The sequence below is a fragment of the Haliotis rufescens genome, unplaced genomic scaffold (assembly GCF_023055435.1).
Source record: "Haliotis rufescens isolate VD_foot unplaced genomic scaffold, xgHalRufe1.0.p SCAF_1, whole genome shotgun sequence".
Lineage (NCBI taxonomy): Eukaryota > Metazoa > Mollusca > Gastropoda > Lepetellida > Haliotidae > Haliotis > Haliotis rufescens.
In genome coordinates, this window is record NW_025963779.1 from 23,618,448 (window position 1) to 23,634,979 (window position 16,532).

Below are 16,532 nucleotides of genomic sequence, written 5' to 3' on the forward strand. Positions count from 1 at the left end.
ACAAATATATATCAAATACAGCCCATGCAAGTCTATAATGTTTGGCAAGTCTAGATCACTGCAGTATCTGAAAATGAAGAGAGTCACTGGGCTCCTTTTTATTATATTTTTATTAAGATAACTAAACAACTGTTTTTTTATGTACGATATGTTCATTTCAGAGACTAGATTTTAGTCTATATTAGCATGTGTATACACGGTTTCAGCTCACATAATATTCAAAAGTACAGGAAACTATGTTTATAACAAACTCACACCAACAGGAAAATAACATCGTTACTCGTGAGTCCACTCCATGACATCTCAATGCCAATCAGGCATGCTCGGTGAAATGAAATGGGGTTTAATGTCATGTTCGAGAATACTGCACTTACCGGGTATATAGCATGTGCGCTTGTACCAGTCCAGGCTAATGCCAGTTTTACTGCGCTGTCCCACTGACATACCATGCCACAGTTTAACATGGATACCCCACTCACACACTCTCATTAATCATGGGTCCAGTTTCAGTTTCCTTGAGTCTTACTTTGGTGGTTATGATATTCATGCTGAATGTGAAACATCACAAAAGCTGAAATATCTGTTTATAAAACAGCTTAAAGGAAATTCTGCTCTCAAAACTCAACAATTTTTAGGTGTCTTCAATTATATTTCCCTGTTATGACCTTTGAGAGCATAATACAGACATTCTTCACCTATGTTCTGCAACGTTCACATCATATTTGCAAAGTCAAATATGCAGCCACATAACAGAATATTTAAAAACATATGGAAAAACAGTTTTGTAACAAAAAGCATCCTTCACAAGTGATTGGTGGCACGACTCGGGGTCTTGTACTCAATATGTTCAAATGTCATCCACAGATATATGACCCGTGAAGATTCCGGGGTAGAATAGGTCTTCAGCAACCCACGCTTGCCGTAAAAGGTGACTATGCGTGTCGTAAAAGGCGACTAACGGGATCGGGTGGTCAGGCTTGCTGACTTGGTTGATGCATGTTATCGATCCCAATTGCGTGGATCGATGATCATGATATTAATCACTGGAATGTCTGGTCCAGACTCGATTATTAACAGACCGCCGTCATATAGCTGGAATATTGCTTAGTGCGACGTTAAACAACAAACCAACCAACAATAGTTATATGGGATATATATACTCAAAGTAAGTGTGATGAAAAAGGTTCAGTGAAAACTGAGACTGATAATAATTTGGACGTTATGATATACAATTGTACCAGACTGATCAGTCCTTGTACTGTGCAGACAGTAAGGCCACTTTATTGATGCGGTTATAAAATGTATTGGTCTTAAACAGAAAGTCACATCTCAGTATTCCAACAAACTGATCCACAACTCCGATGAATGGGATTGAGTGAGTGAGTATGGTTTTTCACTGCTTATTACTCCAGCAATCTGACGGCAGAGGATACCAGGAATTGGCTTCACACATTGTACCCATGTCAGGAATCGAACCCGGGTCTTCGGCGTGACGATCGAACGCTTTAACCACTAGGATACCTGACTGCCCCTCTGACGAATGGAAATAACCAGGCATGTCACAAAAACTTGTGTAAACAGAAAGAACATCTATTTGGCAGAATTTGAATTTGTTGAATTTTTAATATGATTTCTTTTATAAATTATTTCCGTTTTATGTTAAATAAAAATCACAAAATGTTAGACAGGATGGATGGGACAGACATGGTCACACCTACTGGATGCCACTCATCAACATGACATCAAAATACATAATCAGCAACAGTTCTGGTAGGTCAAACACGATTTAGAAAATAAATTAATCAAAATCACTATGTAGCTCACCTGGCACACCAATTTTGCAAATTCAACAAATAAGGCCAAGAATTAAAAAAAAAGTAGTAAAAGCTTGGGCAAGTCAAGATGAAACTAAACTAAGACTAGTTTCTATGAAAACAGTTCTTTCGAAAAGAGTAAATTAACATTACTTACTTTATATTTAATAAATAGATTTGAAAAATAGTTAACAGAAATTCCATCCATGTCACGAGCATATACCAGCAGTCGACCACATTGATGTCTAGTCATAATCAAATGACCACCCATGTTGATATAAAACGTCAACGCCAGAGAAAAATAAGTCCAGATTATTTGCCCATACAGATTCCACAGGGTGTAAAAAGTAAAACAGTTTTGAAAATTATATAAACTGATCACTGAAAATTGATAACGACACCAGGCATTTGTGAAACGGGTAAGCATCTCCTGCCCTACCAAAAGCAGGGAAATTAGTGACTTGTGTCAAACTTTTACAGAAAACAAACGTTGCATTCTCACTTGTTTCAGTCTAGTCCAGCACCCTTGAGTTTCTACATCTTTTGAAATTGACATAAATGCTCCCCTGGTCACGTGACACATATAAAGTATCAAGAATTTATTCAAACAGGGGCTTAAAATGCCAAAATAATGCAGCAACATCTGTGATCAACTTGTTGAAAAGAAGCAACCTAAAAACATTACTGCATTGTTCAACAGTCAGTTTTATCAGAGAAAAACATGTGAAATGTCCGCAAACCTTCAGAGGCCATGATGGTTGAATTCTGCACAGTGTACAATGTGGTTCCTATACAAAAGCCAAATGTATTAGTGGCAATGCCAGCTGAATAAATCGTCAACACACGGAGGAATCTCTATCGTGATACAACGGAAAACATATTTCCGTTAATTTCCGCATGCGTAACACTGTGTGCTGGAGTGGACCATGTTAATATTGGATACAATTGACAGAAGAATGCTTTGAGAAATATACCAATTTCCAACTATACTTCTACAACACATCATGAAGAATGTTGCATGCTCAAGTGTCATGAATGTAACCAGCATTAAGGAATGAAAACATAGTTTACCAGAAAGTTCATTCTTCATGACAAACACAGGATTATTACAAAGCCATGATGACAAGCCTCGCTGTGTAGAATATATAGGAAAATATCTCGTTTCCTGGAGTGAGTGAGTGAGTATGGTTTTACGCCGCTTTTAGCAATATTCAAGCAATATCACAGCAGGGAATACCAGAAACAGGCTCCACACATTGTACCCATGTCGGGAATCGAACCCGGGTCTCTGGGGTGACGAGCTAACGCTTTAACCACTAGGCTACCCGACCGCCCACCTGGAGTAAGACAAGCAGAGTGCAAATATAACATATATAAAACGTCAATGCCAGAGAATAACCAGGTAGACTGTCGGCTGAAACAGATTCCTTTGGGCATACAAGGCAAAATAACAGTGAAACTTATATGAATGGATCACTGAAACTCTGACACCGGGTGTTCACACAAAGGGTAAGCATGTCCTGCCATACAGGTAGCACACGCCACTCACATGAGAGTAAGAAAACGGCACATAAGGATTCTCCTGGTACCATGATGTTGTATCATGACCAGAGAGTTCAAGAACAAGAGGTCATACTGAACATGTGATCTACTCCATACCAAGAGATGCTGTGTCAAATCAATTAGACCTTCTCGACCAGTCCATGAAAGGCAAATAACGATAGACTAGAACTACAATTTCCTTTAAACCTCCAATAGATTCATTTTTATGTTTACAAGTTTGAGAACCTTTGTTCACTATTGTTTACCCGGAGATGTTTGTAGCACAGTCTCAGTCTCACATGTAATCCCTAATTTCAGTTTTTGGCCAATCAGAAGTAAGCACACCATCAGTTTTGTCTCTCCTCCAATGGGCCAACATTCTGGACAGTGAGTGAGTGAGTGAGTTTGGTTTTACGCCGCTTTTAGCAATATTCCAGCAATATCACGGCGGGGAACACCAGAAATGGGCTTCACACATTGTACCCGTGTCGGGAATCGAACCCGGATCTTCGGCGTGACGAGCGAACGCTTTAACCACTAGGCTACCCGACCGCCCCCATTCTGGACAGAAAACACATAGATTATTTTCTGTTTCCTTGGTTTAAAAAAACTGATTTTTTTCCTTTTCACAAGGAAATAATACAAGGTGTTGACAAGAACCAGAAGGCCCTAAGAACAATGTACAGTAAGCTGCTATCTTATCAACTCATTACAGGATGTGCAGTTCACATGATACAATCTTGTCTCAATTTCAACTAAAACAAATAATTTGAAGACATGCATCACGGAAATATATAACTGGCAGGAGGTGACCAAGGCAGGATTATTAGGGGAATTCCACCATGTGAATTATTTACTTACAAAGGCGTGCACGCCTCCGAGGTGCTGATTGTCATGGGCCCCTGACGTGATGTATGCCTATTTATATACTCCGACTACATTTACCTCACATAATTCAGATGAAGCGAGAGATAGGACTGACATGCTCCTCCTTCCTGCATCTAATCACTTCCATAAATTTTCTGATAAAATTCCCCGCCTGCTGAAAGTTAATTCAACTGCGTCATAGCACAGGCAAAAAAAACCCAACAATGGTGGCTCACATCTTGAAGTGACTGTCGGCAGTTACCGATAGTATTGATAGACAGTGTTGGGGTCTTGGAAGCCCTCATCTGTTTGAATTGTCATTGAGGATGGTCATTGGAGTGAGTGAGTGAGTGAGTGAGTGAGTGAGTGAGTGAGTGAGTGAGTGAGTGAGTGAGTGAGTGAGTGAGTGAGTGAGTGAGTGAGTGAGTGAGTGAGGGGGGGAGGGAGGGAGGGAGGGAGGGAGAGTATGGTTTTATGCCACTTTTAGCAATATTCCAGTAATATCACGGCAGGGGACAGCAGAAATGGGCTTCACACAATGTACCCATGCCGGGAATCGAACACGGGCCTTCAGCGTCATGAGCGAACCACTAGGCTACCCCACCACACAGTACAGCGAGGCATGTCGCTTGTGTTTGTAGGGTCAGTCACACTTGTACTGCACATGTAACACTGCTGCTGCCACACACTACATTGCTGTCAATGACGTGCATGTTGGTGCATGTGGGCCCAGCTTCTAGTGAATGACTTTGTGAAATATCACAGAGTTGACATGGAGGGAGTGAGTGAGTTGGGTTAATGCCAGTTTGAAAAGTATTCCAGTGATATCAAGGTGTGTCAGCTTCATGTGGGAGGAAAGCCTGAAGTGATGCAGATCTTAGATGTTTACCACTTTGGTGAAACCAACAAGCATGGGTATGGTGCTGACAAACCTAGAAACCTAACTTGGGCGAACTGGGAATGGAACCTCCAATCATAGGTTTCTGGCGTGCCAAAGGGATGCAACTCTGCACATCAAATTGCAGCACCTTAGACAGCTGGGCCACAGGTGCCCCTGAGTTGACATAGAGAAGGAATCACTGGTCAAGACTAGAGAGTGAATGTCTTGACATGAAGAAAGTTCTTTTAAATATTTGTATAACTTTGGTACGATGTTGACAGATCAAAGTGATAACTGGGGCAAATCTGTAATAACAAACACAGACAATTGGCCCTGGCAGCTAAGAGGTGCACTAACTGTGCACAGCAAGCCTTAGACCACCGGCCACTTGAGCAGATAACGTGTGTAAATAATTAGATGGTTAACTGGTTGGATTGGTTGGTTTCTTGATGGGTGACAAGACGTTTTGGAGTGTTCGATGAGTGTGTACATGTGTGGATGACAAGTGTAACAAAGTCTACAGCATATGGATGGGTAGCTGGACAGATGATAAATGATTAAAACCACATAGTCAGTGAGTAGTTTGATGGAGAAATTAATTGACAAGAAAGATGTCGACTACATAAAAAAAAAAAAAAAAAATGGCCACAAAATTTCCCACCAGAACAAGTCCCCTGCAACCTGTTCCACAAAGTGATCGTAACATTAAGATGATTGTAACTCCCATACTTTAACATTAACATTAAGATGATTGTAACTCCCATACTTTAACATTAACATTAAGATGATTGTAACTCCCATACTTTAACATTGACTTACGAGTCAGTGAGTATGGTTTTATGCCGCTTTTAGCAATATTCCAGCAATATCAAGGCAGGGCACACCACAATGGGCTTCACACATTGTACCCATGTCAGGATATGAACCCAGGTCTTTGGCATGACAAGCAAACGCTTTAACCACTAAGCTACCCCACCGCCCCACATTGACTTGTGACTGCTGTAGCACTACGACTGCTCTGAGGAACAGGACTGTGAATATGTTGCACTTCACCAAATCAGCTGCTAGGCGACCTCACCAATATCTACCATCATCTTTGACCTATAAAGCTATCTAATGAAGTACAGATGCAGTGCAAAAACGTCTCTACCTAAATAACAAAGTTATAACCATTACCTAGTCTGTCTTACAGACCCTGATACAAATATATCCAATACAGCTCATGCAAGTCTATAATGTTTGGCAAGTCTAGATTAATGCAGTATCAGGAAAATGAAGAGAGTCTCTATGCTCCTTTTTATTAAATTTTCATTAAGATAATTTAACAACTGTTTTTTTCTGTATGATATATTCATTTCAAAGACTAGATGTTTGTCTAAACCATTACCTTTAGAGCTGTACTGAAAGAAAAAAGAGGTTGCAATCCCATCAGTCACTCATCTTCACTGAGATACTACAACTTGCCTGTTGAGACATCAGTGGTATTGTTTGTCAGCATATGTGAGGCTGTGAATGAAATGCCTGGCATGCCTTCACCTCTTGAGGGACTTTCAGGGTTGGATTGAGTCCCCTGCATCAGTGACATTGAACAAGCAGATTATTGTAGTATAATGATGGCTTGCAATAGTCGCAGAATAGAAGACATACTGTGTGGCAGCACACTTGATCAACAGTGTAGAAATGGGTATATAAACGTGTTCCAGTTGATGGCATCTCCTTGCTGAATCTACCAGCACCAGGGATCCCTGCGTGTGGGTGCTCTCAAGCAATCAAAATGATGAATGATTTTCAACAAGGTCACTACGAATGCTAAACAAATAGCAACATAATTATACATGGGATACAATCACGGGTTAGCTACATCAGCTTAAATAGAACTGCTTATTTTATGGATTTCTAGACCATTATTCCATTGTTAAAATGTACCTCCTTTGTATCTGGAATATATCTGTGTGTTTGTATTCACTAGGCATATATTTTGTATTTTGTAGAATATTTCCAGTTTCTTCCAAGAATATTTCTTCTCTTTTCTACCATGCTGAAGGAGGACAAATCAAATTAACTGTCCGTAAATCATAAACAAAGGATGAAATAACTCAAATAAAATAACATGAGAATTCAAGATAAAAGTATGTTTTTATAGTATAAATTTACCTCAAAGAGTTCTAAATTTGAAATGTGTTAAAAAGTAACAAAAAGAAGGTTGGAATGTGCTTACTTCAACAAAGGCCATATTACTCTCTTCACTGTTTTCATAAATTTAAGTAAAGCCTCGTTAAACAATGTTAACAAACAGTTGTGATGCTATGATGAGTAAATATAAGGCTTTACATGAATACACTGATAATATACACAAATAGGTACAGTATTTTCTAAAGTGGTATGAAATTAAGGATCAGGAGACCAAACGACCCAGAACAAATTCTTGAAATCTTACATACAATTTCTATCATAGGGACAAACTAAACTATCGCACAGAATACTTCTGAAAACAGATATGTTCTGGTCTGGAAAAGACACTCATGCAGGCCAGAAGCCTATGGTTGTTGGTTCGAATCCTGGTTCACCCCGATTATGTTTCGAGGTATGTCAGCACCATACCTAGACTAACATCTAGTTTCTGAAATGAACATATCTTATAGAAAAAAAACAGTTGTTAAATCATCTTAATAAAATATATTAAAAAGGAGCCCAGAGATTCTCTTCATTTTCAGACAGTAATCTAGACTTGCCAAACATTATAGACTTGCATCAGGGTCTGTATGATAGTCTACACCATAACCATACTCTTGGGTTTTGCCAAAGTGGTAAACGCATTAGACCTGCACCACTTCGGGCTTTCCTCCCACATTAAAACATGATTAAGCTGACACGCCGTGATATAACTGGAATACTGATGAAGCGGCATTAAACCCAACTTACTCACCCACTCACTCACTCAAAAGACACACACTTGCATACATAAAATACTTCAAATACACAATGGAGAAGAAGAGTCTTGACATTACCTGGACTTGAAGGAATGGACTATCTGGATCCCCTACAGAGGTTCACTGCTGTGTGTTACTGTTAAGTGCATAAACCAACAAACTAGCTCATGTAATCCTTCCAGTCTTCATGTCTCTCCTGAAGGCATCGCCAGCTTGAACTTTAATTATGTTCAGCAGACAGACAGAGTTATGTGACTTCAATTAAAGCAGCATTCCCATAGAAGTCCTGGAGCAGTCAGCTGTGGATGTCCTACAACACTCAGGCTGGGGAGGAGCTGCTCGGGAAGAGAGAAGCTGCTCGGGGCTCAACATGCTCCTTGCATGCTGCCTGAACCAGGAGTCTTTGTATTGTCATTCAGTGTTTCTTCAATGGATTGTCACTGACAGAAGGAGCGAGGGAGCTGAGTTGTGCTTTTAACAGTATTTCAGTCATGGCACGGAGTGAGAACCAAGTGTGGGAGGAGGAGAACCCAAAGTGATGAAGGTGTTATGCGTTTACACTTTGATGAAACCAAGGAGCATTAATATTGACAAACCATGGATCACAGTCAGGAGGAATCTGGTGACTGAACTTCTAGCATAGGATCCTGAGAGTTAAAGTGCTGCAACTGAATTGAATTATAGAATGGAAATAAACAAAATATTTCTTTTACATGACATACTTTTATGTGCCCTGAAGATTATCTGAGGCAGAGACGTAATATCAATGTTCTTGTTGATATGAAGTGTAAATGTTAAACACAACAAACTTCCTTCTACACTCATGCCATGTATTCCCCTTGTTTCTCAGTGATTCACAGAGGGGACATTGAAACAACAAATTCCACTCCATTCTGGCCAAATATATCTTATACATGTATTTGATAAGTATTTGAATCAATCTGAAACTCCGGTATAAATAAAGTGTCTTATGTTTTTAAATATGTGACGCTTGCAGAAAACAAGAATACAAGGATAGAGTTTTATAAATCATGAATAAAAAATGGTACCATTATACATTGTACATTAAATGTATATTTTCCTTTCAAAGAAAATCTGCATCTCCTCTCTAGCAATATAATCATAGCAATATTTGTATTCTATTGTGTATGTCAACAATGCCAATGGTTTTTAATAAGTCATGTTCATGTTTATACCCTGCCCCCGTCGGTATTTATGTACAATAAATCTTCTTCTTCTTCTGTTTGCAATTACATTTACTCCAAATGTAGCTAATTTGTACTCTGTCCTATTAAAGTGTTTTGTACAGTACAATTCTTGATTCTTGATGCCTACAAGAGCAACCGAGCAACATGGTTGACATGTTCAGATCAGATAGCCATTTATCTTTTGCTGATTCCTAGAAACACGAGATATATGGATTTCAACAACTGGATTCCTTGCACACAAGTTTCTGGGCTACTTCTTGGTTGAAATGTTTCTCGAATATGACAGACTGTATTTGCAAGCCCTGCTGTAGCTAGCAGTCAACAGACAAGGATTCCAGTAATGCCTGTTCCAGATAGCTCAACTGATGACTACTGACAGACTAGGTGCAGCGGTCTTGTTGATGTATGTCCAGGTGACCAGGCCCTGAACCCAGTTGGCTGGCAGTGTTTATTTGGCAGCGTCTTGCCCAATTTCATGCTTAATTGCCCAAATTAGCCATCTAATTTGCGAGGTTGATACAATCAGGGAACACTAATCAGGTAGTACTTGGAGTAAATGACTTGATTAAAGTCACACATCAAAGTGTTCACCTTCACCATGGGAGCCTCTCCCAGAGACCACAGGCAGATAGCACCTCATGCCGTGTTTCTTACATTCCTTTTCTTGTTGCCGTGTCCTCATAGACTAACATCTAGTCTCTGAAATGAACATATCGAACAGAAAAAAAATAGTTGTTCAATTATCTTAATAAAAATATGATAAAAAGGAGTCCAGAGTCTGAAGTCTGTCTGTCTTACAGACCCTGATACAAATATATCAAATACAGCCCATGCAAGTCTATAATGTTTGGCAAGTCTAGATTACTGCAGTATCAGGGTCTCTGAAAATGAAAGTCTCTGGGCGCCTTTTTATTATATTTTTATTAAGATAATTGAACAACTGGTTATTTTGTACGATATGTTCATTTCAGAGACTAGATGTTATCTAGACTTGCCAAACATTATAGACTTGCAGGGGCTGTATTTGATCATGATATATTTGTATCAGGGTCTGTAAGACAGACTAGTGTCTTCAGTGGATGGAGGTTCATTCCAGGGTATCAGCTGATGATCAGCTGACTCAGTTGGCAGGAGTTTGTTTTTGTATTTTATTCAACATGACATTGATCTACTGACATAACCCAGTATGGATTAGCAAATTATCTATTGATGCAGACTTCGTTAAATGTTTGCTTGTCAGAATGAAGACCCGGGTTCAATTCCCCACATGGGTACAATGTGTGAGGCCCATTTCTGGTGTTCCCAGCCGTGAAATTGCTTGAATATCGTTAAAAGCGGCATAAAACCAAACTCACTCACTCAATGGACAGCCAAACCCCCCAAAATAATCGATTTTCCAAAAATAAACAACTTTCTGAAAATAGCAAGTATTCATGGCATCGCCCATGCAAACTTACAACATTATTGCTACTTTGTTTTAGGAGAAGTTCTTCAAAATTTGAAGTCTTTTCAAAAAGTTTAATCTCAATCCTTCAAGGAGTTTTGGAGATGAAAAGTACTTTCTGCAACATCGACTACAAAGGCCAAAGTTGATAATCAATCATGAAGCTTCGAACAGACCAAAAGATACTTACAGTCATCACCAAGGATAAAAAAAATAAATATCTTGTTTCCCGAGATGATATTTAAGAACATTAATTATTACAATTAGATTTTTTTTTACAGAAAATAAAAACGCCATTTCAAAATCTTGAGTAAGCAAGCCTTTTGTGGTCAGGAACACTTTGGAAACATTTGAGCACAATTATCAAGTGGTTTGGGAGAAGAAGCTAAAAATGTGTTAGGTTATGGAGCACAGTGACATGAAGCTCTTGTGTCCCTCTGGACCAGATGAGATAAAAGCGTAACTCTCACCCTATATCTCAAAGGGATTTACATTCCTAAATACCCGTCCATCAACCTACTACTCAATTGGAATCTTAGTGATGTGAATCATGCTATTTACTTTTTAAGCCGTAGTGCTAGATGCAGGATAGAGCGATGTATCAACCAGTCTAGCCATGCTAAACGAATGACATGGGGATGAGTAAGGTCACATTTGACCAACCATGTATGTTTAAGTAACACTGTTAAGTATGTAACAGGGTCTTGATAGAAGAAGTCCTAGACAAGCAAACAAACCATGGCACAAACTGGTAGAGATTGGTGTAAAAGATAGCACCCCAGACATGACAGTGAGTCTTTAAGTTGCATTACATGAAATAGATAGCGTATTCTTCCTCTGCACATTTCAAGGGTTAGAGAAAATAATCACCGACCATTGACTGGATCAATACGGTTTGTAAAGTCCTGGAATTCCTTCTTTTATTGGACCGATGAGCTGGACAGGCAACAGACTGAGATGGAGTCTATACACTTTATTGACACAAGAAAGGAAGGAAGGCCCTGTGGCCAGGCATTTCTGTGTGAGGGTGTGGTGTGGTGTCAGTCAGTCAGTCAGTCAGTCAGTCAGTCAGTCAGTCACCACTTGCCTTCTGTCACACATATGACAAGCATGGGATATTGGGGATCCCCACAGGGAAAGGAAGTGAATGAGATTAACGCTTCATCAGCACTTCCATAACAAGTTTAATTAATAGGATTGAGAGTGGCAAAACAAATCATGTCATCCATGGGTCAATTACCAGTGGATATAGGTTCCATTAATGGCTGTCCATCCTAGTACCAATAGCTGTCTCGCCCGTCTGAGTATCAACAAAATGCACAGCTCTGTTGAGCTAGCTATTGCGGCTACAAATCTGAAACAGTTATGTCATGACATATTCACGGTGTAACTGGTGACATACTCTGCCTATAGTTCCATCAGGGTGACATTTATTGACCCAACAGCACATTACATCTGAAGACCTATTTGCCCCGGAATTACAAGAGTGACATTTAGAGGCAACAGCTTTGTAATTGCCTCAATGAGGTGAGTGGTTCTGGGTTAGAACAGGTTCCCAGCAACCTATGCTGGTCGTACTGGGTGACTAAATGGAACTAGTCCTGCAACATAACTGGAATTTGTATTTTTTAGGTGTTTTCTTTTTACTAAAAGCCTAGGCAAGTCTAGATCAAACTCACCAAGTTTAGTTTGCTTCATTCCACATACAGTAACCTACGGTTATAACCAACACAAAGGGGCTACTAATGTTAGTTCGTTATAACCGTAGTTCGTTATAAGCATATATACAGCATAACCACAGCAAATAGTCGGGACCAAAAAAGTAAGTTTGTTATATCCGTCAGTTCGTTATAGGCGTGTTCGTTATAACCGTAGTTTACTGTATATGAAAACAGCAGAAGAGGAAAGGATTTTTCGAGAATGTTTTTTAATATTACTTAAAGACACGTTTTCATTGACTAAGTGTTAGTCTAGGTAAGTCCCATTACCCTGGTTTATTGCACATCATTGAAACCAAACTGTGAGGGAAGTTGCTTATAATATCAAAGACTGGTGTCTGGACTAGACACAATTATTTCCATGCCGTAGTCTTAAAACAACCAACCGAACAATGTTTCTATGAAAACCAGTCCAAAAAATCATGACCTCAGTATCTTCCTTTTGTCAGCCTCAGTGACAATATAATTATGAAATGAACTTGTTCCACAAATTTACTCAATCCTGATTGTCCAAGAGATTTTGTAAACATGCATTTATACTTCGATGAATGCAAAACAAGCTGCATTCATACTTCCATAAAAGGAAGTTTTGCTGGAAGTAGTAACTGTTTTCTAGTTGACCTTGACAGGTCACATGTTTACATCTATAAATAGATCGTGTCTTGGATTCCGAATCAAAATGCCAAATGATAGTGTAAAACTTGGATGAAAAGGTTCACATTTAAAGTGTCAAATACTTGCTTACTATTTACCGTTTTGCATTCATTTAATCCCAGCGAGGGAAGTGAGACAAGAAGGAGGACATGTTAGACAGTAAAAGAGACAATAATTGGATTAATCAAAACTCCAGATGTTTTACATGGTTACAAAGAATCAGCACATCACAATGATAACATCTACTCCTTGACCAACATCCTCCCATCCTGAGATTAGACGCAACAGTTTATCCCCGGTGCTTCTGGGTTGGAGGTATAAGTTACTCCTGAACCTGATCAGCCATGAACAAAGGAGTGCAGAGATTGACAAGCGTATCATGAATGCAATGACATTAAGCCATTCTGATCATCCAGCCTCTCTGTAATTGAAGCATCTGGAACATCACCCTGTGTTCAAATGACACAGATTTGGATCCTAATCCTCCCCTAAGCCAATAAAAGCTATGTCGCCATCGTTCCTGTCGCCTGGCCTCACTGAGCAATGTTTAACCACAACGCACCTTTCAAAGACATGAAAGAAGAGTTACAAGAAGATCCCAACTCATCTTTTAAGGAATCATAAAATAGATGAACTAAGTCTGTGACTCCATGCATGGTGTAATATTACACTGCGCCGCAGTGTGGCACTGCTATCTGAAACTGAAGGAAGATGTACACAGGTGGGGATGACAGTCGAAACGACAGGTTACATTGCATCGCCGTCAGGAATCTGGCATGATAACAATGGCTACAAAATGAGAATATATCTGAAATCACAATCATAAATCTTCTGCCTGCTGGTTTAGTGATATAAATTGAACCTATAGTAACAAACACGGTGAGTGAGTTAGTGAGTGAGTGAGTGAGTGAGTGAGTGAGTGAGTGAGTGAGTGAGTGAGTGAGTGAGTGAGTGAGTGAGTGAGTGAGTGAGTGTGTTAATTCAACTGAGTGAGCGAGCAAGTCCATTTTTATTTCCATTTCTTAACCAGAAAGAATATTCCCGTACAAAATGCCAAACACTACTGCACGCATCCAGCAGCAGAATGTGTACATCAGCCCATATGCATGTGTTTACTCATGTCCAACTCCCACATCAAAGCACACATATCTGAATGTTTCCAAATCAGTCACCACATGGCTGTAAACAAGAAGGCTATTTCAGACATAACCTCATCGGCTTCCCCAGTGTGTGAATGGAAAGATGGTAAATACGATCATAGATTGGTAATGAGTATTACTGATCGTTATTACATTTACTGCACCTCAGGAGATAATAAACATCCCAGCATCAAGTTGACAAGTTTAAAAAAAACCTTAAGCACAGCAGATTTAAAAACTATTCCATCATTTGAGGTATCAAATATAAAATGTATACACTAGAGAACAATCAGTCTCAATTATCGTCTGAAACAAATTCCATTTGGCGTAAAAGGCAAAATTACACGATTGGATCACTGAAAATCTGAAAAGCACAATCGACACCTCTGATTGAAACAGAAGCTAATATATATATAGAAACGTACTTCTTTCTCAGTCATTCTCAAGTAATTGTACAAATAAGGTGACAAAATTCAGAGTTGTGATCATACAGTATTCAAAGTTACATATCTAAGCTAACACTGAAAAATTTGCATTTAATTTTGTCCTAGAAGGGTGGAGATAAACATACTGTGTGTTGAGCTTGGTTACCTGGAGATTTAATTGTACTAAATTTAACATTGGACAATTTATAATATTTTATTTTCTCCTTTATACTAAACTATAGACAATAGTTTCCCAAATATCAATTTCAAGTAGACAATATCAATGTGCCTTCAGTCCCTAATTCTGAAAGTCTAAAACAGATAAAATTAATTACTTTTTAAGTGTTCCTTGAAAGGAATATTTACGGTATGTACCTGAACTGTACACCATGAACTGAAGTTATACCTGTAATTGCAGTCATTATGTCAGCCCCATCTGTAGGTAGCATGTATATACCTGCATCTGCCTGGTCTGTGTATTTATACTACACTATGCCCTCAATAGCACATTGACAGCTGCTTGTCAATAACTAATTAAGTGGATTGCTTCCAGAAACAGTCGGCCATATTGATTGCAGCTATCATACTGATTACTGTACGACTACTTTAGATCCATTTAATCAGCTGGATATGATTATCATTGCATATCAAGGTGATGACACCTCACGACTGATGATAAACACTGGTACTAAACACAGATGGTCCTGTTTATCAATAGATACTATTTGCAAACAACTAATGTTATCAATTGAGATTAATAATATGATTTAAGCCATGATATATTAAAAGGTGAGAGCCAAATTCTTCAAAGCAGTTTGGTACACATACATGTTCCTTATTACAAAATGAGGTGAACTTACGGGATACTATTTTCCTACCACAAGAGATGTTAAGGTCAGAGCATCAGATGAAAACAATCACTGCACGTGTCTGATATGGAGATTGGACTCCTGGCTATGCAGCACACATGTTACCGTAAAGACTCCATGATAACCACATTACAGAAAAGCCTCAATGATAATCACATGTAAAAGTAAAGACTCCATGATCACCAAACACATGTGTGGCAGGTTGTCAGTACGAGGATATCTGGAAACCTGCACTGTACTAGTAGGATGACCAAACCAACATTTTATCATACAGTATGTATCGTGTTTTCTGCTGCTGAAATTCTGGCATGTTTTTCCAAGAACAGCAAGTCTGTGATTATGTGTATTGTTTTTGCAGCTGTAAAACATCCGAACCTGTTCTGCTCTAGATTAGTGTAACACTTTGTAAAAAACAATCAATAATTTGTGTGGAACCAAATGAATTCCTGACAACACAGTTTTTCAAACTGATGTTTCACATAATTGCAATATAATCATGTTTAGAACTGTTTTAGAAGGAGATAGTAACTTGCACAAGAAAACATCGAAGACATTATGTAAAATATAAATTGGCAAAATAAAGTTAACCATTTAATCCATGCCTGGCTGTCCTCTTGAAAAGATACAGGTGTTTTTTAAAACTGTTGACAACAATATGTTCAATTATCTTCCACAAGAGATATTATTTGGATATGGACAAGCGATTAGTTCTAGGAGACATCACTTCAATAAAATTGCATCACAATGCTTTGCAGACCATTATGACATCATTGGTTATCATGACATCACAATCAAATGACATCGCTAATCTCTCTGACACTGAAGCTGGTTAGCTGTACTTACTACATTCTATTATTACTGCTTACAAACTGAGAAAGTTGGAAGAATGATTTTTGACCATAAATAGGATCACACCCTTGTGTAATTTAATATCAAACATATCCCGTCAGTGAAAGTTTAAAACTCCTTGGCGAGCTTTGGAGTTTTAAACCTTTATGGATTACATCAAAATATTTGATATCAAAAGACACTCAGGTGAGAT

The 16,532-nt window shown here is 38.8% G+C and overlaps 1 protein-coding gene across 4 annotated transcripts in view; it reads right to left on the bottom strand.

Annotated features, from left to right (window-relative positions):
* LOC124131638 (solute carrier organic anion transporter family member 4A1-like) overlaps positions 1–16,532 on the bottom strand; it is a 140,737-nt gene that overhangs the window by 69,361 nt on the left and 54,844 nt on the right. The window contains exon 1 of one of the 4 annotated variants that reach the window (XM_048393513.1): positions 9,833–9,851. The exons of the other annotated variants lie outside the window; for them this stretch is intronic. The gene's annotated coding sequence lies outside the window, so the exon portion shown is untranslated. Of the gene's footprint in view, positions 1–9,832; positions 9,852–16,532 lie in introns of those variants that run through there. 4 annotated transcript variants of the gene reach the window in all.